At 35.6% G+C, this 22,957-nt stretch overlaps 1 long non-coding RNA gene across 1 annotated transcript; it reads left to right on the plus strand.

Moving 5' to 3' along the window:
• Window positions 1–1,074: 1,074 nt before the first annotated feature.
• Window positions 1,075–17,178, plus strand: LOC148675121 (uncharacterized). Its single transcript, XR_015935591.1, has 3 exons — window positions 1,075–1,347; window positions 7,407–7,653; window positions 15,297–17,178. It is a non-coding gene; the product is annotated as an uncharacterized LOC148675121 (long non-coding RNA).
• Window positions 17,179–22,957: the final 5,779 nt, after the last annotated feature.

Genomic DNA, 22,957 nt, shown 5'->3' on the forward strand with positions numbered 1-22,957 from the left:
ATGCAGCATTGGGGCAGTAGCTTTCACAACTATGCAGATGACAAGCTGCTGTATATTAATACCAACCTGAAATCTCCACTACTTTGACAAATTTAAAAGCTGTCTGGAGCTGGGTGTCTGGTTACTTGCTGGGTGTCTTTGTAGGAAATGTCCTCATATTTCATTTAAAATCTCCTGGCTAAGGTCTTCTCTCAGTTTTGTAGATGCTGAAAAGTTAATTCATATCTTCATTTCATTTCACCTGGACTATTGTCCAGATCTATTACAAAATGCCTTTTGTAACTCCCTCACTGCTCCACTAAGTTTGCAAATTTTATCATACAATATCACATATCATAGCCTAATGTGGATCTTTGAAGCAGACCACTGCTTGCTTAAGCCCAGTTAGAGGTTATGTCCTTTAAGATGACTTACTGGTTTCTTGTTTGTTAAACAGTGCTCCATTGGCTTACATTTTCTTGGATTCCAATGGCTTTCAATTATATCTTGTCATATGCTCTAGTGTTATCCTTGTCCTTGTCTTAAGAATTCTATCATGATTGTTCAAAAGGACTTTCCCTTTAGCCATTGTCTCCTAAGAATGCTAATTTACCATTTCCAGAACTTTAGTCTAGAGTCTATAGTTTCCTAATTCAGATTTGCCCCCCTTTGTATGAACTGATGCTATATTTTCAATTTTATGATCTGGGTGTACCCCTTCCATTCTTTGTAATATCCTCAATATTGATGTTTGAATAACATCTCTCATTTCCTTAAGTTTCACTGGGAACGTTCCACCATGCTCCAGTGATTTATTCGTTTTTTTACAGTCGCAAACCTTGTAGAACCTCATTGCCAGTTAAAATTTATTGTAAAATAACACAGTACTGATGTGTAGCATGAGGTACTGTATTATGTTGATATCTTCTATTATTTTAAACATTAGTGTAAGATTTTAATTTATCATAGTATCTTGATTATCGTCTATTATTAATCCCTTTTATCTTGTAAATGATTTACTCCTTTTTTATAGTCTTGTAGTACTGAAAAAATGCTTTGCATTATTTATTGCCACTATTGCAATGTTCTTTTTTGTCTCCCTCTTGGCAATCATATTGTATTTTTTCAGCTGTGTCTCTTGATTTGTGTACTATTTTTCTATCATGAAATCTTGATTTGTGTTATGCAATCTGTAAAGGTCTCCCTTCCTTCACTTTCTGCATTTCTGTTTGAACCAGATAGGCCATATTTTCTGAGATCTGACTTGAATTGTTCTGGAGATAAATTTATTTTGAGCCTTTAACACAGTTTTTTAAAATGGCTGTCTTTCTATGGACTCTCTACACATCTGTTCGCAGTTCATTGCCTGTAAGTACTCCTCTTTCTTTGTTTTTCTCAAATCATAAGCCTTAATTTAAAGGCTTTGTTATAGATTTTGTTAAAGACTGAAACTTTACTGAAAGATATATTATAAGCACAATTCTTCTGTGGTTTTTGATTTTTTTTAAAAGTCAAAATTCCATATTTGAAACTTTAGAAACATAATTATAATAATTCATATGACACCTTTCATGGTATTTTATTGATTTAGGGAAAATAAAAGTAAAATTGTGCTAACCAAAAGTATTTATGTTCCTATTTGCATGATTTATTATTATTAATACATGTATTTATTTATTAAATACAATGATCAGGCAAAAAGTATTAAAGTATTATTCACTGGCTTTAATGCAGTCACTGACTTCTCTAGTCCACCATGTTTTGCTTCAGCCAGCTACTTAATTTTGTAATTGTTATTCTTCATGACCAATATAGGAATTAAAAATGTGATTTTCTCAAAGAAATGCAATGTAGCATACTGGCCTTGAGTTGAGTAAACCTCACTTTATGTAAGATAACGAAGCACAAACAAGGAAGTTGACCAGAAACTTGGGAGAAACAATGTGTTTCAACAAGACTAGAAACACAAACTCACAAAGACAAATGGAGCAGTATTACAGTCATGGATGGAAAACATTTTAGAAATTAACAAAACAGAAGAATTTTGGATTTGTAATTTACATTTGCAGAGAGAAGGGGGGGTAAAGTTGATTTTAAAAAGGTGGTTCTAAATCTTCATACGCAAAGCACATTCTGTACTATATTAATAGGCTTAGTGCAGCTAGGTGGTATAGTATGTGTGAAAAAGTGGTGACCTATGGAATTAAATGAGTTAGTTGAGCTTAATACATGTTAAAGTTTATGCAGCATATATTTGAAATGTATAAAAAATAAATACATTTTCAATGGTATTGATTTGCAATTTCAACCACCCCTGAATGCTATTACAAAGCTGCGAAAAAAAGCTTGAAACAGTTCTAGAGGCATAAATTAAAAAGCAAAGTTATTATCAGAACTTCTCATGGGTCTCCTCGAGCTTCAGAAGTACTCAAAGGTAAATTACTGCAATTACTGTCTTTTGTAAAGTCTCAAAGTATAAGAAGAACCACTTTCATATAATGATTTGAGCAAAATCTCTGATCAATAAAGAAGCTAAATAAAAAAAGATTTTTATTTTACAAGAAAATGCCAATAATATTTATTCTGACCTGAGCTGTTAAATGGTAAAATCTTTGAATTTAAATGAAGTCAAAACTGGAATAAACACAAGGGAACTACAGCTACCAACATTTGGTATAGTGTGCATTATACAATACATTTATATATATACTGATGGAAAAAAGAAAAAACATTTTCTGGAATGAGAATACTATAGTTATAGCTTATGTACTTTCACAAAAAGTTGTCAATTTGTTTTAAGCCCTCTAACCAGCAATACACCTTGTGCAGTGAGGCATTGCAACTTGCCAATCACGCGAAAGCTCGTTAGATGCACTTTTACCCGACGAAGTCCAGGTGGAACAATACCTGATAAGGTACTGCAAGAAAAAGAACACACTCCATAATGCCTGGAATGTCACCAGAAGCAAGGGAGAGGGCCATTGTGATGCTGCAGGCAGGCATGTCATGTGCCAGCATTGCCAGACACTATGGAGTAAGCTGCTCCACTGTGTCCCGACTGCAGAGAAGGTTTCAGCAGACTGGCAGGAAAGATGACCATTCAAGATCCGGTCGCCCTCGAGTGACCACACCAGAGCAGGATTAACACATCAGACTGGTCCATCTGAGAGATAGTTTCAGATCTGTCACCCGTATTGCTGCTGAAACTGCTGGCAGACACAATGCCCGCATCACTGACAGGACAGTGAGGCTCCATGCTGCTGGCCTTAGAGCAAGGCGAACTGTCAGAGGCCAAATGCTCACACCTCCTGGACATCACACCCAACTGGCTTGGGCCAGACAGAAGCTGCGATGAACTCGTCAGCAGTGGCATCAGGTCCTCTTCATGGATAAGCCACTCTTGAGCCTGTTCCACGCAGACAGGAGAGCCAAAGTGTGGAGGAGGAGGTGTTGCGTTTGTTTTTTCCATCAGTAAACTGTATATAAGAGTCATAGAAAGGCATTTATGAAGAATTATTCTTGTGATGGCCATGAAAGATTGTTGTGAAAGATTGGCAACATTTTATTGGAAAGATTTTGATAGAAATCTTGAGAAAATATTCAATATGTTCTGAATAAAACAAAATCTATATTACTTCTGGAAGAGTACTGTATGGTTCTTTATTTATTAAGCTTGGTTCCAATCTAATTCAAGTACGGTACAGTATTTGCCAATTCAAGCTCCTCTCCTTCTGAATACTGTAATCTTTTTGCACAAATAAATTGTGTCAGCATGGAAATTTGTATATTTTAAGGAAGATACTTTCACATATTACACTAGATCAGGGTTTCCCAATCCTAGTCCTGGAGGCCCACACACCTGCTGGTTTCTATTCCATCTGAACTTAATTACTCAATTTAAGCCATAATTAAATGAATAAGCTGCTTCACTGAAACATTTGCAAGCACCTTTTCGAGAGCTTGGGATTTGATTTTAATAGGGAAATGCAATAGTTAAAAGGCCACCTCTGGTAGGTTTAACATCTGTCACACAGTTCAAATTAATCCTGGCATTAAGCCAATTACAAATACAATAGGGTAACTGACAAATTGGCTGGAACAAACACTGACAGGTGCTTGGGTCTCCAGAACCAGGTTTGGGAACGTGTGCACTAGTTAAATAGTAACTCCAATCTTTGTCTCTCGTAGCAGCAGGAACATATCTAATTGGACAGTCTCATTGCAGCTAAAAGTATGTTGCACTGAGGGCCTCCTCTTTCCCTCCCAGGAAACAATAGTTCCTGTCCTCCCTTGATATAATTTCTACAGAGCACTGTCTGGGTCCAAGGTGCCAGGAGAGATGACAGTGAAGGTGTGGAGTGCTGCGAGTAACACTTCAAGTACTCACACTGTAGCAGTTTGACTTTCTTTCATAGCTCCTTCAGTTAAAAGCTCTGAGGTGATACCACTGAAATCATTCATGAGTGATTGTTGTATTGGATTGTTCTTGTTTTGTTCTGTTTTTATAAACAATGTACACAGCCTATAGCAAGTCTGCACAACCTTGAACTTTTTTCACATTTTGTTGTGTCAGTGCCTCACAGTTCCATGCGTTGAAATGAGAATATTTTCCTCCTATCGAATCACCGTACTCCACAGTTTTAAAGGGCAAGAATGCTTTTATTGTAAAAAAAAAATATTTCTTAAATATACAAAAGTGGCCCTGGGTTAGTTGTTTTTATTTCACAGTCTCTTATCTGGCTCTTAAAATGTTTGATGGAATCAAATGTCCACAGATAAAACAAGGATTTCAAGATTCTCCCATCAATGGAAATAATATAATTATTTTGTATGGCAGCCTTGCAGAGATGGAAAGTTTCCATCTATGAACTAAAGGTCTGGAAAGTTTGTTTGGGAAATAAAACTGTTGATGTGTGTACCTTTCAACAGATTTTTAACCAATGCAAATTTTAATTAAATCTAACTGCAGGCAGCTCCCTTGAAACAAGACACTCCAGTTCTAACTCAAATGTCTCTGTTGATGTTGGAAAGAATGTTGGAACTGTTGTTGTCTGCAGAGACTAAGTGCCTGTTAAAACATTTTCACTTTAAATTCCCCAAATGAGATAGTTTTCCAGATTTCTTTATGGATTTATTTTTATGTCTTTAACATGTAAGCATAATATTAAAATAAACATCACTGATATTAAGAATAGTTTTGCACACTTAAAACAACACAAGGTGGAATGTGATATGGGGAAAGAATAATTGTACCGCTGTTAAATTACAACAGAAAACTGATGTTAGCAAGGCTTTACCACATTTTCTGAAAGTGAAATTAATTCGAAACATTTGATATAATTTCAGAGATATCTTATCCTGTTACATGCATACAGAGATTCTACCATTGAAAACACTTTCCTTGAAAAAATTTATTTTATGTGTCTACAAACACAAAACATTTATTTTAATTTACTCATCTTAATTCTACAAACCAGAAGAGTAGAAGCAAATATTGTTTATGTACTCATCTGTCAAGCCCACTGTGGAGCCAAATCACATTTGGCATTCTGTAAGCTCCAGTGCAGTCCTATCAAAATTAGACATTTTTTACTCCCATACTGCAATTTCACTGGCATCTAGTGTACCCCAGAGCTCACTGTTGGAGAGTGGTGGTGTGATCTAAGTTATGGGTACCACGCCTGCCTCAAGTCCATCCAAACCCAGATGCTAAATTGTGCTCTGCTTATGCCATAGCCATTGCTCAACTCACCCATACAGTATCTGGCCTGTAAGCCTCAACCTCATTTCCCAGCATGCCTATTTTCCATTTGAGCCTGTGATGCAGCTTTCAAACTTCCAGTTATTCTTTTCAGAATGAAGCAGTTTGGGAAATACTCAACAGATTGCATGCTTTAATGTTTTGCAAAGAATGATCAAAATAAAGTGGAAAAATACAAATACTGTACAGTAGGTAGCAAGTAATTTCCTGCTAAAAGCAGCAAAGTACTTTGTGGGTGTTCAGACACTAATCCTGACATTTGCCTTTCAATATTAAATGGAATTTACCCTTCATCCTCCCTCTAAAATTCACCATAACAATCCATATTTCAAACCTTCTCGCCAAGCTTGTTTTGCCAGTATCCAGGAGCAGCAAGAATAAAAAAACATGGGTCATTAATTACAACTCAGTTAATCGTAAAGTACATTCAGTTTTAAATAGCAAAGATGACTGTTCAAGAACATAGTGTGGAAAACACAAAACATATAGTGCAATTCTATGAAACTTACCTTTGGTTCAGAATAAAAGAATTTTAAATTAATGCACATTAGAAGATAAATAGACATAAAAACAGGAAATGTACTGTAGCAATGGCAGAGAATGTTAAAATTGCTGTTTCACATGCTTTTCTGCATGTGAAGTTGGCAAAGTCACAATCATAGATATGATCACCACAAATACATTTTCTGAAAATCTTTTAAAAAATACAAATACCTGCAGATGATGGTTAATACTTCTTAAATTATTTTGTATTATGTGAAACTTGCAGCATTGTATTTTGGAGCCTTCAGCACTAGGACAAAATGGAAGTTGTGTCAGTTGGCCAACTTATACATTACATACTGTACTGTCGTTATGGTTGTCTAACATGCTCAGTGATCATGATCAGGAGAGCAGAACTACATACTTTGCTGTGTCTCTGACTTACCCTTTCGAACCAAAGACAGTGTAAATTATTACTATTATTTTCACTGACATAAATAAGCAGTTGTGTGATACAGAAGAAGTAAAAGTTTATTACATGCTGAAAATAGAAGAAAAGAAACACAATGTTTCGGCTGTGGAGCCTTTCTCTGGGAGCCTTCTTCCCCACACCCGAAGAAGGCTACACAACCGAAACGTTACTTGTTCTTTACTTGTTCCTTTGCAGCCTAAACATGCTGACGAAGCTACCTTCTTGAACTACGGTTGTATGATACATGTGCCGATTGGAAAATAGCTTTGAAATGAACATTTTATTTTTATTCTGTACCACACCGTGATAAAATGACTAAATTGGAATAAAATAAATCTTCAAGTTATTTTCCTTAATCAGTGTACAAGTACTTTGTGTACTTTGGTGAAAATAATTCACTTAAGTGTTAGTAAAAAAATGTAATCTTTCGTTGCATCGGCTGCATGTGTAAAAGCAGAGGAATGTAAATAAGAAGAGGCCCTATTTGATAAGAAGCATTTACAGTATATCCACAGACCAGGTCTTCATAAAGCTGTCTTCCTCCTTAAGTAATCTAAAAATACAGTATACAGCACATTATATTGGCCTCCATTGAGTTTAGCCTGTCTGTTTCTCCTAAGACCAAAGGTCCAAGGCACAGGTGTGGGTAGAATCTATTGAAGAATCTAGTGGTACAGTAAGTGTCCGTATGTTCTTGTATCTCTTGTCTAGGGGCAGTGGGGTGAAGAACTCATGCCTGGGGTGGTGATTGTCCTCTGTAAGGCCAGAATTCTACCAGGGCAGCAGTCCTCATAAAGCTGTTTAATCTCCATGAGACCACAGCTGATTCTCTTCTGGGCCACATTCGCCATTCTCTGCAGTGCCTTTCTCTCTCGAGAAGAGGTGTGGCCGTACAACACAGTGACCCCGTTGGTGAGGATGCTCTCGAAGGTGCAGCGGTAGAAGTTCACCACCACAGGTACTGGCACTCCCCATCGCTTGACGCACTTCAGGAAATAGAGGCGCTGCTGAGCCTTCTTCAAGATAATGTCTGTGTTCACAGTCCAGGTTAGGACATTAGAAATGTTATAATATTTAGAAAAAAGTTAAATCTATACAAATACCACAGACTATTCTCGATTGTATTTCTGAATGTTATGTCACACTTAGTTCAATATTTTATCTACATCTAAAGAAGAAAGAAGAAAGGTGTTGGCATAAACTATTAGATTTGATTAGTAAATCAATAATATTAAAATTTGCACTGTAATAAATTGTTGCACTACTTCCTACTTCTTTCTGTTGCACTAATGTAAAAACATGAACATTTACAAGACTTTGTTCAAATATACAGTATGTTAAATCTGATCAGAAAATGCTTTTATAAAATATACCTACTTTTTAATCAGTTTAATGTTTAACATGCTGTAATACAAAAAATTATTCAACAGTATACAATTCTGTAATTGGAAAAAGATTGTCTCTCAGCATTGACCGGGATTCGAAGCCAGGCGGTTTCTGGAAACAGACCAAATGCCACAAATGAGATGTTAAGTTTTGCCATCTCCACCTGGCGGTTTAAGACTGTGTTTTCCAAGAACACATTGTTTTAATTGTTTTAAGCTCTGTAAGTGGATTAAAAAACTTGTGAATTAGAAATTAAAGGAAATTAAAGTTATCTGGTGAAATGAATGAGTTCTGAATTAAAGCCACAAATTTAACACAGGATTACAGCACCAGCAGGAGTAAGACCACTGTATTAAAAAAACACAGGGATCATTATGGTGCAAATTGTAGGATATATTATGTGGCTTTCGTTATTCTTGGAAAAGGAAAATATAGAATTACAGCAAATAACAGAAAAATGCTGAAATTAAAAAAATGTTTTTCTCTAATGAAAATAATTTGCTTGATCTTTATACAACAGATTTCAGAAAGGATTTAATCCAATGCGTTGCACTGCTGTGCGGATTAAATGCTGTCTAATGGCCATTACAATCCATTTACTGATGGATTTACTCTACTTTCTAGGCTAAAACTCTCTTTGTTAAAAAAAAAAATCTCCTATCATGAACTTATGAGACCTTAAGCATAACAGAATATATATACACTGTACAGTATATATATATAAAACACTTGTAAACGTTTAGAAAGAGCTTTATGTCTTAGATGATAGTTTTGCATATATTCACATTTTATAGAACAGACATGATATAGGCAAGTTTATTTTGCTGAATAAATATGGACATTAACCAGGTTGACCAAAAGAGGGTTGCTCATCTACAGTATGACTAATGTTTTGTAGTAGGTTGCTGATACAGACTTGTGAGATTCCATCCCATTCAATGATTAGAAGTAGATGATTAGATGTCATCAAAACTCATTCCACAAATGTTTGGTAAGTAGGGAATCTACAGCATAACTTTCACATTTTAATCTCACAGAAAAGCCATTGCTATTCAAGCAGCATAGTGTCAGTAGTGTTGTGCTGGAATGTTGTCACTCAGGATGAGCTTGCAGAAAGTGAGGTTCCAGGACTACTTGAATGTAGTGCCTGGCAGTCAGGTTGCCATCACTCACTTCAGATAGAGTTCTGCTAAAACCATCACACTTAAACCTCTCCATCGAGCTTGGCAAGGTGACTCGTGGTCTCTCAGATCATGGCCTGGTATTCAGGATTTAAGCTTGAATGTAACATCTTCCCAGGTTAGAAATTGTTGGCTGTGAATATCAATTCTATACATTTTAAATGTATTATTTATTTTAAAAATATCTAAAATAATTAATTTAAAAGGTATTGTAATTATTGGAACATTTAAAAGTAATTGTATATTGTAATAATACAATTATTTTTAAAATATGGTATTTAAAAAGTTATAATAATTTATTAATACATTTGTAAGATTTAGTCCATGGTACAACATACCAACAAGACAGTGATAGATGGGGCACGTTCCTTACTTTTTATGTATTTCTTTCTTGATTAAGACCAACCTTGACATTGGACATCTCAACCGACTCAGATCAGAATTTGTAATATTATACTCTGGTTTTTACTGAACTGATTAGTTAGACCTGTCTCTTTTGTTTATTTTATCAGGTTTATCAAATTCAGGTTTATTTTCATATATACCTGAGTACAATGAAATTTTTACTTGCATGTTTTCCTCACACGACAAATGACATAACAGATTAAATAAAAGATGACAGAACATCGGCACAGAAAATTATATAACAAGTGACATCACAATTCTCGGAGACAATTACAGAGTAGTAGCTATAATTTTAACCAGCATTTGGAAACCAGTGGCAGTATTTTCAGTTCAGTGCAAAACAGAGGGGGTGTAAGTGGGGGGTAGTTTAGAAATGGTATGGCTCTTGGCCCTTATGGCTTCTTGTAAAGCACCTTTAAACAGTTTATCAAGATGGGTAATATATAAAATAAGGCTTATTATTCTATCACTCTTCAACTGTGACCAAACAGCTCTCTCACTAACCTCTTCAAATTTAATCCCAGTTCCAGTTCCATGAATCTATAAAGGGAATTAAATTTGAAAAACAGAAATGTATCCCTTTAAAACTACATTGTTTTAAAGCTACTGAAATTGGAGAACCTGTTTCAAAGGTATCATTCTCCCCTGATGTGTCATGGTTTTGGTAAAAACTATTTTTTTCATTTGAAAAGACAACTTAAAATGATAAATATTCTGAAAATGGAATTTCAATATTAATCACTATTATATAAAATCACAATGTAGTCCCTTAGCACTTAAGGTCTTGAATATAATGAACAAAATAAAAACTAATGGATCGAATTGTTCAACAAGTGTGCCTAAACAAGTTGAAGTGGTTTCGTAATTTGTAATATGTTGATCCTGACGTAGTTTGATAAAGGAAGCAGATGTGCAGTCTGACTAAGGACAAAGAACTACTTCATTCAAGTACCTAGCCCTTGTTGTTTCTCTTTGTCTGACTTTTTTGGATTAAACAAGATATTGTAATTGACACCCTTTCATTATTGGATCCAGAACTATTTTTTTAATTACCTTTTGTTTTATTGGTAAACAAAAATTACTGGTTTATTTTTTGGTAAATTAAAAAATTGAAAAACCCCAGACTTAATCTCTATAATATCAAATTAGAAAACACATTACCAGAATCATGCATTTTTTGTAATACTAAAAATCCTTAGCAGTTCCCAAACCTTTATCACATTTAAGTAAAACAGTTAAGGGCCTCACTTTATGCTTTTGATTGTTTTTTGGTACATGAAAAAGGGATGGCAAACATCTGATCTTATATTTTCCACTATCCAAGACAGACTTTATTAGCATACTTGGTTTGGTTAAATGTTGGACCAGATGGTCTATTTGAGTGTAATAACAAGTGGCCTTAATGTCTTTAATGTCTAACAGATGGCACATTTACCTCAAGGTCGTTTATTGAAAACTGGTCTGCTGATCAGTTTAAAACTTCCTTTGAAACTGCTACCCTTGAGAACAGTTGCATTAAATGCCACCTGCTCCTCCTGTATACCTCATAAGGAAAACTGTCCTGGCAGCACACCTCAGAATTGCAGATCACTAAAATACACTTGTTTCCTACCTAACATCTCTCTGAGGGGTCCATTGTTGCTAAGAAGATAATTGGTTGTTTAGGTAAGAGTTGGTGTAAAGCCAAAAGCAACCTCGAACTCACTTAAAGACACAAACAAATCTGTGCTTTGAGGCAAACTTTTGTGAATCACATTTTTTAAAAGACTGGAAAATGCATTAAATTATTTTTTAAATCTAATCTCAGAGGTGGCTTCTACACCTACAGTAGATTCTTTGACCACCATTTCAGATGAAAAGCAAATTATTTTTTTCACAACTGTTATGTTAAATATTCCCAGTCTAGCGAGGGTCTGAACTCTGCTTATCGGCAGTCTTTTGAAGGTTACAAAAAATGTACTTTCCTAATTTGTACATTTTAAGCAAATATCTCACTACAATGAAAGAGCTCAGGTGGAATGAAAATAAGAACAACAGATTTTTAAAAATCACAAAAGGGATTTCCCACAGATGTCTGTGACTTGAAAAAACATCATTTTTTCTGCTTGACAGTAACCATAAGCCTTTAGCTACTGTTGTGTGCTTCTTGCTGCTTCTTATCTGAAAGGAAATGTGCAATGCAATGCACTGCTCCTACAAGTGTATGTCAGGTTCCACTGAAAAACAGAAATGTATTCTTGTGAAGCCAAGTGTGAAAGATGTGAAATTATCAAAATAAATAAAAGAGAGGGGCAAACGTTGTGCTTTTTAATATTCACTGTTAGAACTTTACATCCTCAGGTGGCTTACATATCAGGATATTGGATTTAAAAAATGATACTGTCATGGTTTATCTAAAATACATGTCAGTTGAAAAAATAAAACTAATGCTTTTATATGCGAAGTATGCCATTACTTTAATATTGCCTACTTTTTAGTGTCAGAAAAAAAATCAGATCATTTAGTTCTTAGTGTCTGAAAATATTTTTTCCTAAGTTTTTAATGTCTATGAAATGATATACTGATTACAGCATTTTACTGTCATCCTTTCCTACCATAAATGTGGAAATTAGCCTAGTTGTTTGTATATCGAGCAACTGTAATAAATGTAATCCTTCAATTGTCATTCAGATATTTCAAGTTCAGATTTTATTCAGAATAATGTTTACATTATCATTTAATTCAACAAAAAAATTTAAAAATCCAGATACTGAAACAATATACTTGAGATAAAATTGCACAGCAATTCCACTGAATTCTGGGAACTCAATGAAGTGGGAGTGATGACATTTTTAAAAACAAGATAAGCACTGTGCAGAACTGGGCAAAGGTATTGACTGTTTGAGTCAAGTGATTCTAGGCCTATTATTACATGTGTCAATGCATTGGCAACATAAATTGTTGCAGTCTTTGTATGCGATATCATCTTTGGAGAATTCACCATGCAACAAACTGACAGTTCTCGTTTGATTGAAATTGCTGTTCATCTGAGTAACATCCAATTAAGAACTATGTCATGTAAAATTATAAAAATGCACTAGAAGAATAACAAATTGTCATTTTCCTTTTTGAACTTTTTCTCTTTCTCTAGGGTAGTCAAAATAATTATGGATAGATGCGTTAGGTACATACCGTACATAAATATAAGGAGTAATTGGGCAATTGATTTTTAACCATTTATTAACCAGTGAAATGGCATATCGGTAGGAATATAGGGTATTCTGATAAATTGATATACTAGAGTACTTACAATAGGGTGTTACAGAGGACAATCTATGCAGGATATGGTTGCAGAGGATACAAGTTGCCAGCCGACTGCCTCAAGTGGCCTGATGATGGTCTTGTTAACCATTTCTCATTTTTTCCTTTTCTTTTCAAACGCCCCGGGCATCAATTGCATTAGCACTGAGGTTGTTGCATGTTAGGACAAACATAATGATACATAATTTGAAAAAAATATTTTTATCACCCCATTCAATCAAAAAACATTTGTTACATAATTTGCATTAAAGATGACCTGTTTCTGTTTTAACTTTGTGGTTTGGGTAAAATGAAGAAATTGTTCTGTGATTGGTCTCTTTATGTACTGTATATACAGTACTGTATGTAGTGGATCCTGACCTGGCAGCCGGTTCTGTGATGGTAAAAAATTACAAGAGTAGTTCAAGTAGGTAGCTGCGTCAGCGTGCGTAGGCTGCAAAGGAACTGGTAACAGGTTTATTCCATGCCGAAAAGAAAAGAAAGGAAACAACATTTCGGCCGTGGAGCCTTCTTCAGGTGTGAGGGCTTCCTTTCAGCATGATTGACAAGATTCTGTTCTCATCAGGACTCTGGATTTACAGTATATTGCTCCTATTATGTGTCAATTTCTGCTTCTATTAGAACATCAATCAAATTCTTTGCTGAATCACAGATATGTAAAAAATGCTCTACTTAGAGACTTTAACTTGAGAGTAGAAGATGCCATGTGAGGACTAGAACTAATCACAAGAAGTATCTGAAATGTCAATTCCTATGGCTTTCTTCTTTTTATTAAATGCACGGGACGTCAGTACTACACCACTAATACCCCATTTTACCATAGAATCTGGCACAATATATCCTGCAAACATCCAGGTCCTCACTCTCCATCCTTCCATTTTCTAACCACTTCCTCCAATTCAGGGTCACAGGGGAGCCGGAGGTCATCTATCAAGCTGGTTCCCAAACATCATCTGTAGCAGAAGCATTGTCCACAGACAGTCAATCCAGAAGTACCATAGAATCCAACCAAAGGATGATGTTTTCAAGAATGCTTTAGGGGAAGCTCTCAAATCTCAGGAAAATGAAAAACAGCCAGCTCTCACCAAACAGCATTATGAACATCCATTCAATTCATAAATCCACAGTCATTGAATTCCATCCAACAACTAAATCAGTAGTTTGAGTAGGTCCTAAGGAATGCCACAGAAAGACGAATTCGCATAAGATATTTGACAAACCTCACCTAGCTAAGGATGCAAGGATGCAGGAGAAAAGGTGGAGGGATGTGAGAGAGATACGTAAAAAGATCTTCGGTACAGGACTTACAGTATATATGTAGACAAGTGGAAGTGTGCAAGATCAGGATCTAACTTTCCTAGTATTCTATCTACTAAAATTTATGTAAGAATTACATTTATTAACAGCCTCTTACTCCTGCAATGCCAATTAGTACCAAAAGCCCTACTTAGCAGTCTTTGACTTGAAAAAGGTGTTTGGGGTGTGTTATTTTCCTAACTCAATATTTCTGAGTGCTATTCTCCTTTTGAACATAGACAAGCTCACTGCTGCAGATCAGCTGAGTGAATGTACTGACTGAATGAACAAAATGGATATTAAATTATTCAATCTACAATAACTCCAGTCCAAAACTAAAACTTCAGTCATCAAACTCAGGTATGCTGATAATGGTGTGTGTATGTGCCTTGATTGATATTGATTTCCAGACAAGTGTCAACATATTGACAGCATATGAGGAGACTTAACATTCAGAAGATCAAAGTCATCAATCAGCATGTTCTTAATGTACAAGTGATTGATTTAGATTCACAATGAGTGTCAGAAGAATATACAGCATTTTCCATTTCTTAAGAGCTGTCTTTTACAGAAGGCTGATATTGAAATAATATTGAGAATTGAATACCTGAAATCTGAAAGTGCACCCCTTGGCTACCTGAAGACGAAGGTTTTATTTAGACTACCATGTTGAAACGGAAACTGGTCTGAATGCCTCACATTCACTTATCAATGTTCCTTTATGAGGACTGGAGTTGTGTCACTGATTGTACAAAATATTTTTTTTGTATAAGATATAAAGTGGGAGAACAGGTGCACCCACACCAGTGCTTTCTCCAAAATAGGCACCATAAACATTGAAGCCATAATAATCCGCCTTTTCATGCCATGGTGTATCATGTCATGTAGTGACGTAGCATACTGTATCATGTTGGACAATAGGCTCCCATAGAAGGTTGTCTTCACCCAACTTAGCCAAGACTAACACACTAGAGGAGGACAGAAAAAGCATTTAAAAATAAGGTAAAAATGTGACCATTATGGTTCTGCGCAGGCTCGTGCCCTCGCTGCTCCGCTCCACTGGTTTGTCCCGCAACACCTAGGCGCAAACCCAGGTCTCCAGCATAACGCAACAGGGAACCGGTCAAGTGAGCTAAAGGAGAGCTCCCTCAGCCCAGGCAGCTGAAGTCCCTGCTACGCGCAGGGAGGGTGATGACGTCACCGTGCCCAAACTAGCTCCGCTACAAAAGCAAACATGAAGAAATGCAAAATTAACCAGAGAAAGAACACCTGCAATGGAGCCCAGCACAATTAAACTATTGAAGAGAATCCCAGATTGTACAGCACATGACCAGATATCTCCTAACCTCACCTTTGGGTTAACGTTAGTGCCATTCTTGGCCATATAGGGAAGCCAATGCAAGAACGAATTTCTTGGGTTAACGTTAGTGCCATTCTTGGCCATATAGGGAAGCCAATGCAAGAATGAATTTTTTTTTTAAATGTAACATTACATCACTTTATGGACGGCACAGTGGCATAGTGACTAGCATTACTGTTTTGCAGTACTGGGACTCTGGGTTCAGTTCTGTTCCTGGAGTGCCGTCTGTGTGTAGTTTTTATATTTTCCCTGTGTTCTTATGGGTTTCCTCCACGTGCTCATGTTTACTCCTACAGTCCATAAACATACTGATAGGTTAATAATAAAGTACAAACAACATGCAAACATTACCCCAGGAGTTAAACCCAGGGTCCCAGTGCTGCAAGACAGCAATACTAACTACTGTGCCACTATGCCACCATTTATATTTTTCATATGGTGGAAAATGTCCGGTCGTATGTGTTTTCACTGTGTATTGCACTTTTGTGGTGCCTAACCCCAGAGAAAACCCCCTGTACCCTGCTTTCAGTTGTTGAACAGTGACAGCATTAAGAAGTTTACACAATGGCTTGTATTATAGGATTCAGTTACTTTTTTTTAAAAAAAAAACAGCATTTTTCTGTGCTCCTCAAGTTCAATTAAATATTGTTAAGTGCTGGAGGGTGTAAAAAAATTTAATAAATGAGGATATACTTTGAATTGTAAAATCAGCTCCTGACACCAGCTTGCGTCGCAAGCAAATTATAAAAACTTAATAATTACACACCCCCTATTGTCATGGAATGCTCAGTGGTAACACATGCAGACACGTGGTTTCTTTGTTTCTGGCACAATGAGGGAGCTGAGAAAAGCAGCAAACTTTATAAAGAAGAATGATTGAACAACAACTACTATTATTTACAATTATTATTTACAAGGACTATAATGACCTGGCCTAGCATTCTAGAGTAAGTGTAATCAGATCTTAAATCTACAGATAATGTTCAAATACAGTACAGAAAATGGGATCCTTGTACTTTTAAAAATAAAAACCCTTCAAAGGACATCCCCTAAAAGCTTGGCTTACTGACTACCAAAGAATGTTCTAGCTTTTTATAAATTTCAAAAAAAGAAAATGGTCGAGATAAGAAAATGGACAGTTACGGGGTCCAATCAGGATTTAATTTCCTTAAAGTGTGCATTTTGTTTTGCTTTAGAAATGAGAAATATTTATATGTGGAGTTATTTCTTACTTATTTCTTAGCTGATACTCAACTGGACACAAAAATATACTGTATAGAGAAACAATGCACAGACCCAAGACTGTCAGATTACTGTGAACCATACAAAATGTTATACTGTATATGCACATAAACATAAAATCGGAGAAAACCCATTTGTGATACATCATATTCAGACCTCTTTCTCACTTAAATTATTGTGTGATTTCATTTCTCTAATGTTTTTAAAGAAAATGAAATGTAAATTTGCACACTGAAAATGAAATTGATTTCCAGCCTTTACTACAAGGAAGTTATACAACTGCTTGGAGATCTACAATTTATGATGGACTAATTGCTACTTCTGTTAACATGTTTTGGAAAGTCTACAGGTTTTTTTTATTTCTTTAATTAAATCTTACCTTCTGAGATACTTAATGTTTCTAATGGGAGCATGACATGAAAATCCCATGTGCATCCTTATTTCAGACCTGTGGTGTTTGGTTTCCAAAGTGCTAGTATATACAGTAGGTTTCACTAGTGCTATCTATCATTATATCTGGTCCTCTACTGTGACTAGACTTCATTATTAACATGATGCTGAAGGAATCTCAGAATTCACAATATGTATCTGCCAACATTACAGAATCTGCTTTGGACTGAAGGATATTGTGTATATTTTTTAATCTCTAGATTTCCATTGAACAAGCAAATACTGTCCTTGCACACCCAAATTTTGAACACAAAATTGAACACAAAATATTTTTGTTTTGTCATCCAGTAACACTACAACAGTGCAACAGTTCAACACTACATTTTAAGTCATAGATTTCATAGGATGTAATTTGCAAACAAAAATATTATGGGCAGTTCCTTGATATATATCAAGGAGAGTGGGCAGCACAATTAATGACAGACTTCTGTGTTTTTCAATGTGTTAACTTTTGCACGCCAAATTAGCTTTTAGCAGCAAAGTAACTGGCTACTTTGAGATCAGAACTGAGACTGGAACTCTGTAGTAGGCAGAGGAAAATGTTGTGGTGCCCTGGTGAGTATCCGGATGTGGAAAATGGAAAAGAGCTGCCACTTGCCCAAGAGTGCTAGACAGAGTGGATGAGAATGTATTCCAATCTGAACCTTTTAACATAAAAGGAATTTCAGCAATGTATGTAGCTAGAAGCTGTGAGAGGGTGAAGAGCCAAGTGTCGACACCAACCCATCACTGTAGTAGCCTAGGCACTAAGGACATTGTGGGGATGATCAAGGATACCCTGATATTCTGCAGATTGACATTGAGAACTCATACTTGTGAGCTGTAGTGGGAGTCAGCAACTAGGGGTCCTCTGTAGACAGAGAAAAAAGGATTTTGGAGAAGAAAGTGACATATATAGATTTGGACCATAGGTGCGGTTGGTTAGATGGTCAACCAGAAAGGGAAAGAAAAGGAAGTGGAATAAGGTAAACAGAGGGTGGTGACATTAGGAACAGAGAAAGGAAATGGTAAGGTGGGACAAAACTGTGACAGAGTTTTGAGGTTCTGGAAGCCGGGCCAACATCAGAAGACCTGAAAGAAAAAACTCAGATGGCATGGTGGAAGCAGAGACACTTGTTTTCAGTGGATGGTTGAGGCTGAATGTGAGAATGTGACTCTTGTTGTGGATGAGTATGATGAAAGTAAGCTCCCAGCAACACCATAAGCACAACAGGTCCATCTATATTAAAGGTAAACTTTAACTGCTTGAAAAGATGTGTGCACTGCCATCTGCAGCCAAGGAGCTCTTATGCTGAGGGAAGCGGAAATGTGGAAATAGAATTTGATTTTCACCCAAACTTACGTTCAATAACACCACTAAATGTAGAGCATGAAGTTCATTGATTGTCAAACTACATACAACCAGGGAGCTTTATGCAAGAATAGAGTTAGAGATGCATTCACTCAAGCTTCTGTTAAATGAAACCATTACAGCAGTACGGTAGGGAACACTAAACTGTAGAACGGGCTGTCTTTTCAACGAGACATTATACCAAAGTGGACTACTTGGTAATTAAATATCCCATGGCACTGTTTATCAGATTGTCAGTGACCTGACTATATTCTGTTTTGGACTTTCACATCAGAGTGTGTCCAAAATTCCTCTTGATTCAATTGGCAAAGTAATTTCTCAGTTCTTTAACTGATCAGCTGTGTAGTGGGGCTACTGGAACATGGAGGCTATCATTTATCGGACAACAGATAAAGTATAACCTCCCTTATTGCTCCTTCTTCATCAGTTTTTAAGTTACAGTATGTTACAGAATAGAAGACAATTTTCTATTAAAGTAAATACATATGTTGGTAAATCAAGGCTTTTCAAGGAAGACAAATGAAAAGCATTGCTCCCTTCCCTTAGCTTGCTGGCCATGATGTTTCCAAACTATTCAATGGCCAGCAAGCTTAGATTTAAATAATGTTTTATTTAAATCATAACCTTATAGATAAATTAAACTCAGAAAAGAGACAAATGAATATTCCTGCAAATGTCCACCATGCTCACAATGCCACCAAGAACAGAGCAGTACAGAAATTTTGATTGTTTGTAGAAATGGCCAGGTGTAGGTGAAGTATTTAATAGACTGATTGCCATATTTGCATTAAGGTGACAGAGCTGAAAAGCTGTACAGCAGCTGACAAAGCACATAGCAGACTTATTAAAGCCTGACCTCCAAAAAAGCACTAGTGCAGAACTCAACTAGACACATTCGTGTTACTCAGTAATTAGTTTATTCAATATGTATGATAGAACTCTGCTATAGCTGTCTAAAAGAGTGAATCTACTGTAGCCATTACATAAGTTAAAATAAGTTTTCTCTTCAAACATTGTGCCCTTCAGATCTAAGACAGACACCTACTGTAGATTAATAATAGATTTTTTATGCTATTCATTATGATCAATCTCCTACAGCAAAATACATTTTTGTATGAAAATGCTTTCAACAGGCAGAAGGCTAAATTATATCACTATAATTCAACATTTTAAAATGATAAATATGTATAAGAGGGAGCAAATATTGCTTAAAGGATTTGTCTTGAAAAATGCAGACACACTTTGTGCTTAAAGAACAGTCCATTGGAAAAAACAAACCTCGGAGCTTGAACAAAGTTTGCTCCATTTATTTACGAGAGGGAATTTAAACCTGATCAAGTGGAAATACTGAGTATAAATAACAGATACACAGAAGAACTCCTTTAACTAATGATCTCCAGAAAAAAAGGTTTGTAATGACCTCTTCTATTTGAAATCTAAAAATTTTACATCAGAAGAAAAGCTTGATAAAACTTGTGGGATCATTTCATAACCATTATCATTCATCTTGCAGAAGGTGCTATGGAGCATATTGAAGTATTCCTACACAAAACCCCAAACCTTTTTGTATAAGATTTATATTTACCATCAAATAGGCTATGGGCAAAACATATCTGTACTAAAGAGGAAAAATCAATGTATTTCATAATGATCAGTTGTATAATAAATTCTAGCAAAAACAATCTGGCATGAAGGCTGTGGTAAATGACAAGCATTGTTCATAATTTCTACATGAGCTTTCTTTATTGCTTCCTTCTATTTTTGTTTATATTAATAATAATAATAATTACTTACACTTATATACCACGTTTCTGGACAGATGTCCACAGATAATGGGGACTCCCCTCCACCAATGTGCAGCATCCACCTGGTGAGCAGCCAGAATGCTCACCACACATTAGCTATTAGTGTGGAGGAGAACAGAGTAATGAAGCCAATTCATAGATGGGGATTATTAGGAGGCCATGATTGGAAAGGGCCAATGGGAAATTTGGTCAGGACGCCGAATTAACACCTCTACTCTTTTCGAGAAACACCCTGGTGGTTTAAATGATCACAGATAGTCAGGACCTCGGTTTTACGTCTCATCCTAAGGACGGCACCTTTTTACAGTACACAGTAGTGATTCTGTCACTATACTGGGGCATTAGGATCCACAATGACTGCAGGGTGAGCACCCCCTGCTGGCCCCACCTCTTCCAGCAGCAACCTTTTTTTTTCCCCAGGAGGTCTCCCATCCAGGTACTGATCAGGCTCACACCTGCTGAGCTTCAGTGGGTTGCCAGTTGTGAGTTGCAGGGTGATATGGCTGCTGGCTAACAATACATATTAACATTAATTATTGTATGTTAAACAGAAATGGCTAATCATACAGTGATCTTAGCTTCATCATCCTTATATTCACCTTGATTATAAGGAAATCTAGACTTTGGCATTTTATTAATCAATTTGGCAAAAATATAACATTTATTCCATTCTTCTTTTGAAATTACAAACATACGTAAGGTCAAAAGGGGCTACAAGAGGTGTTGCAAGTTTTCTGACATGTTTATGTGTTAGAAAATACATATTTTTAAAGGCTACTCTGTAGAAAATTTGACCAAAACTATTTTTCCTGAATACTGTGCATAAAATCCGTTCATTTCAGAAGTATTAAACATATATTAAACATTCAGACACCTGAGGAATTCTCCGCAGCTGAAATGTGTTTTTTTCTTCTCTTTTCGGCATGAATAAACCTTTACTTGTTCCTTTGCAACAAATCCATTTGTCTTGTAGAATTATCATAGTATTTTGTCACCATCTTTATTTACCTTCCTTATTATTCTAAACTGTTTTCATGGTATAAAACAAAATTATTCATTTATTAAATTTAACATAATAGACTTGAGAACAAATATTAGATTTTTGTGATTCTCAATGCCAGGCCAAAAACTGTCATCTTACATTCATGGCTTGAAATATCCTCACACTCCACCAGATAACACATTTGTTTTGTTTCTAATACCCAAGGACTAAAGATTACTTAACTTAAGGGAGGATTTCAGCATGGTCTAGATCAGCTATTTTATTAGAATAGAGAAATAGTCTGGACTTCTTGTCTGGATTATTATCAAATAAAATTAAAATGGACAATTGATAAATGCTTCTTTTACACAAGAAATTAGTCAATTATAAATATACATTCAGTAACATGCAGTGCTGACTTAATTGCAGCCTGAATTAATTAATTATGACATTTTGTGAAACACTACAAAATATACAGTATGTAAATATATACTGGGTTACAGCAAAATACTCTACATAGATTTAAATGTAGAAATGTAGCTGTTCCACAGCTTTCTGGATGGTCAGAGAGTAATTTCAGTTTTAACAGAAAACATTTTCTCAGTGATATTTTCCAAAGTATGGACTGGAACATACTTTAGTGTTAGTATTCAATAACAATCGGTAGATAAATATCACTATTTTCTGAAATACATATGTATGTTTGAAAAAAAAACATTCTTTAAGCATATTTGCTAAGTTGACACAGTGCTGTGAGTTTTACAAAATAGCCTGTAAATCATCTGAGGTAGTAAATACAAGAAAATAAGTCTGAAGCTACAGAATGCATGTTAAAGAAGCACAAAATAAAAAGATTGATAAAAAATGTAAAGAATTAACTTGGAAATCTCCTTCACTATATAATAAATGTGTGAAATACTATTATTTTTTCAAGCTAAAGAAAAAGTTTGAAACAAGCAGCTCTATTCTGGAAATTGCTTACAAGTTGGTATTTACTTTGTATCCAGAATATCAAATCACATCAAATGAGAGATAACATTTACAGTACTTACTATACATTTAGTCATTCTTTGTCTGCCTTAGGTTTTATACAGCCATAAAAAATAAACAGGTAAACAGCCTGGTTTACAGTGCAATAAATGACATACAGTACTGCATATCCTCTTCTTTATAGCAGTATTAGAGGACTAGTGGGATACTGAAAATTATTTTTCCTATCTTCGCTGACATGTAAACCTATTGTATTCCCCTGGGAGAAAGATGCAAAACAGAGTAGTTTGACACTGTGTATTTTATCTTAAGCCATCAGAACATAAAATAGCAACAGGATGCGAGTAAGCACAACAGTTTAAACTTAAATCATAGTATATCTAATAACTAAAAAGGTCTTTTATATAAAATTTTAGATTTTTAGAAAATGTTTTTCACTTCTTGCATATAATTATAAATAATAATAAAGAAGATTTTGTTTTGCTCTGGGCTTTTTTTTTGAATCATTGTTTGC

Source organism: Lepisosteus platostomus, chromosome 3 (assembly GCF_059453375.1).
Source record: "Lepisosteus platostomus isolate fLepPlt1 chromosome 3, fLepPlt1.hap1, whole genome shotgun sequence".
In the NCBI taxonomy this organism is placed as follows: domain Eukaryota; kingdom Metazoa; phylum Chordata; class Actinopteri; order Semionotiformes; family Lepisosteidae; genus Lepisosteus; species Lepisosteus platostomus.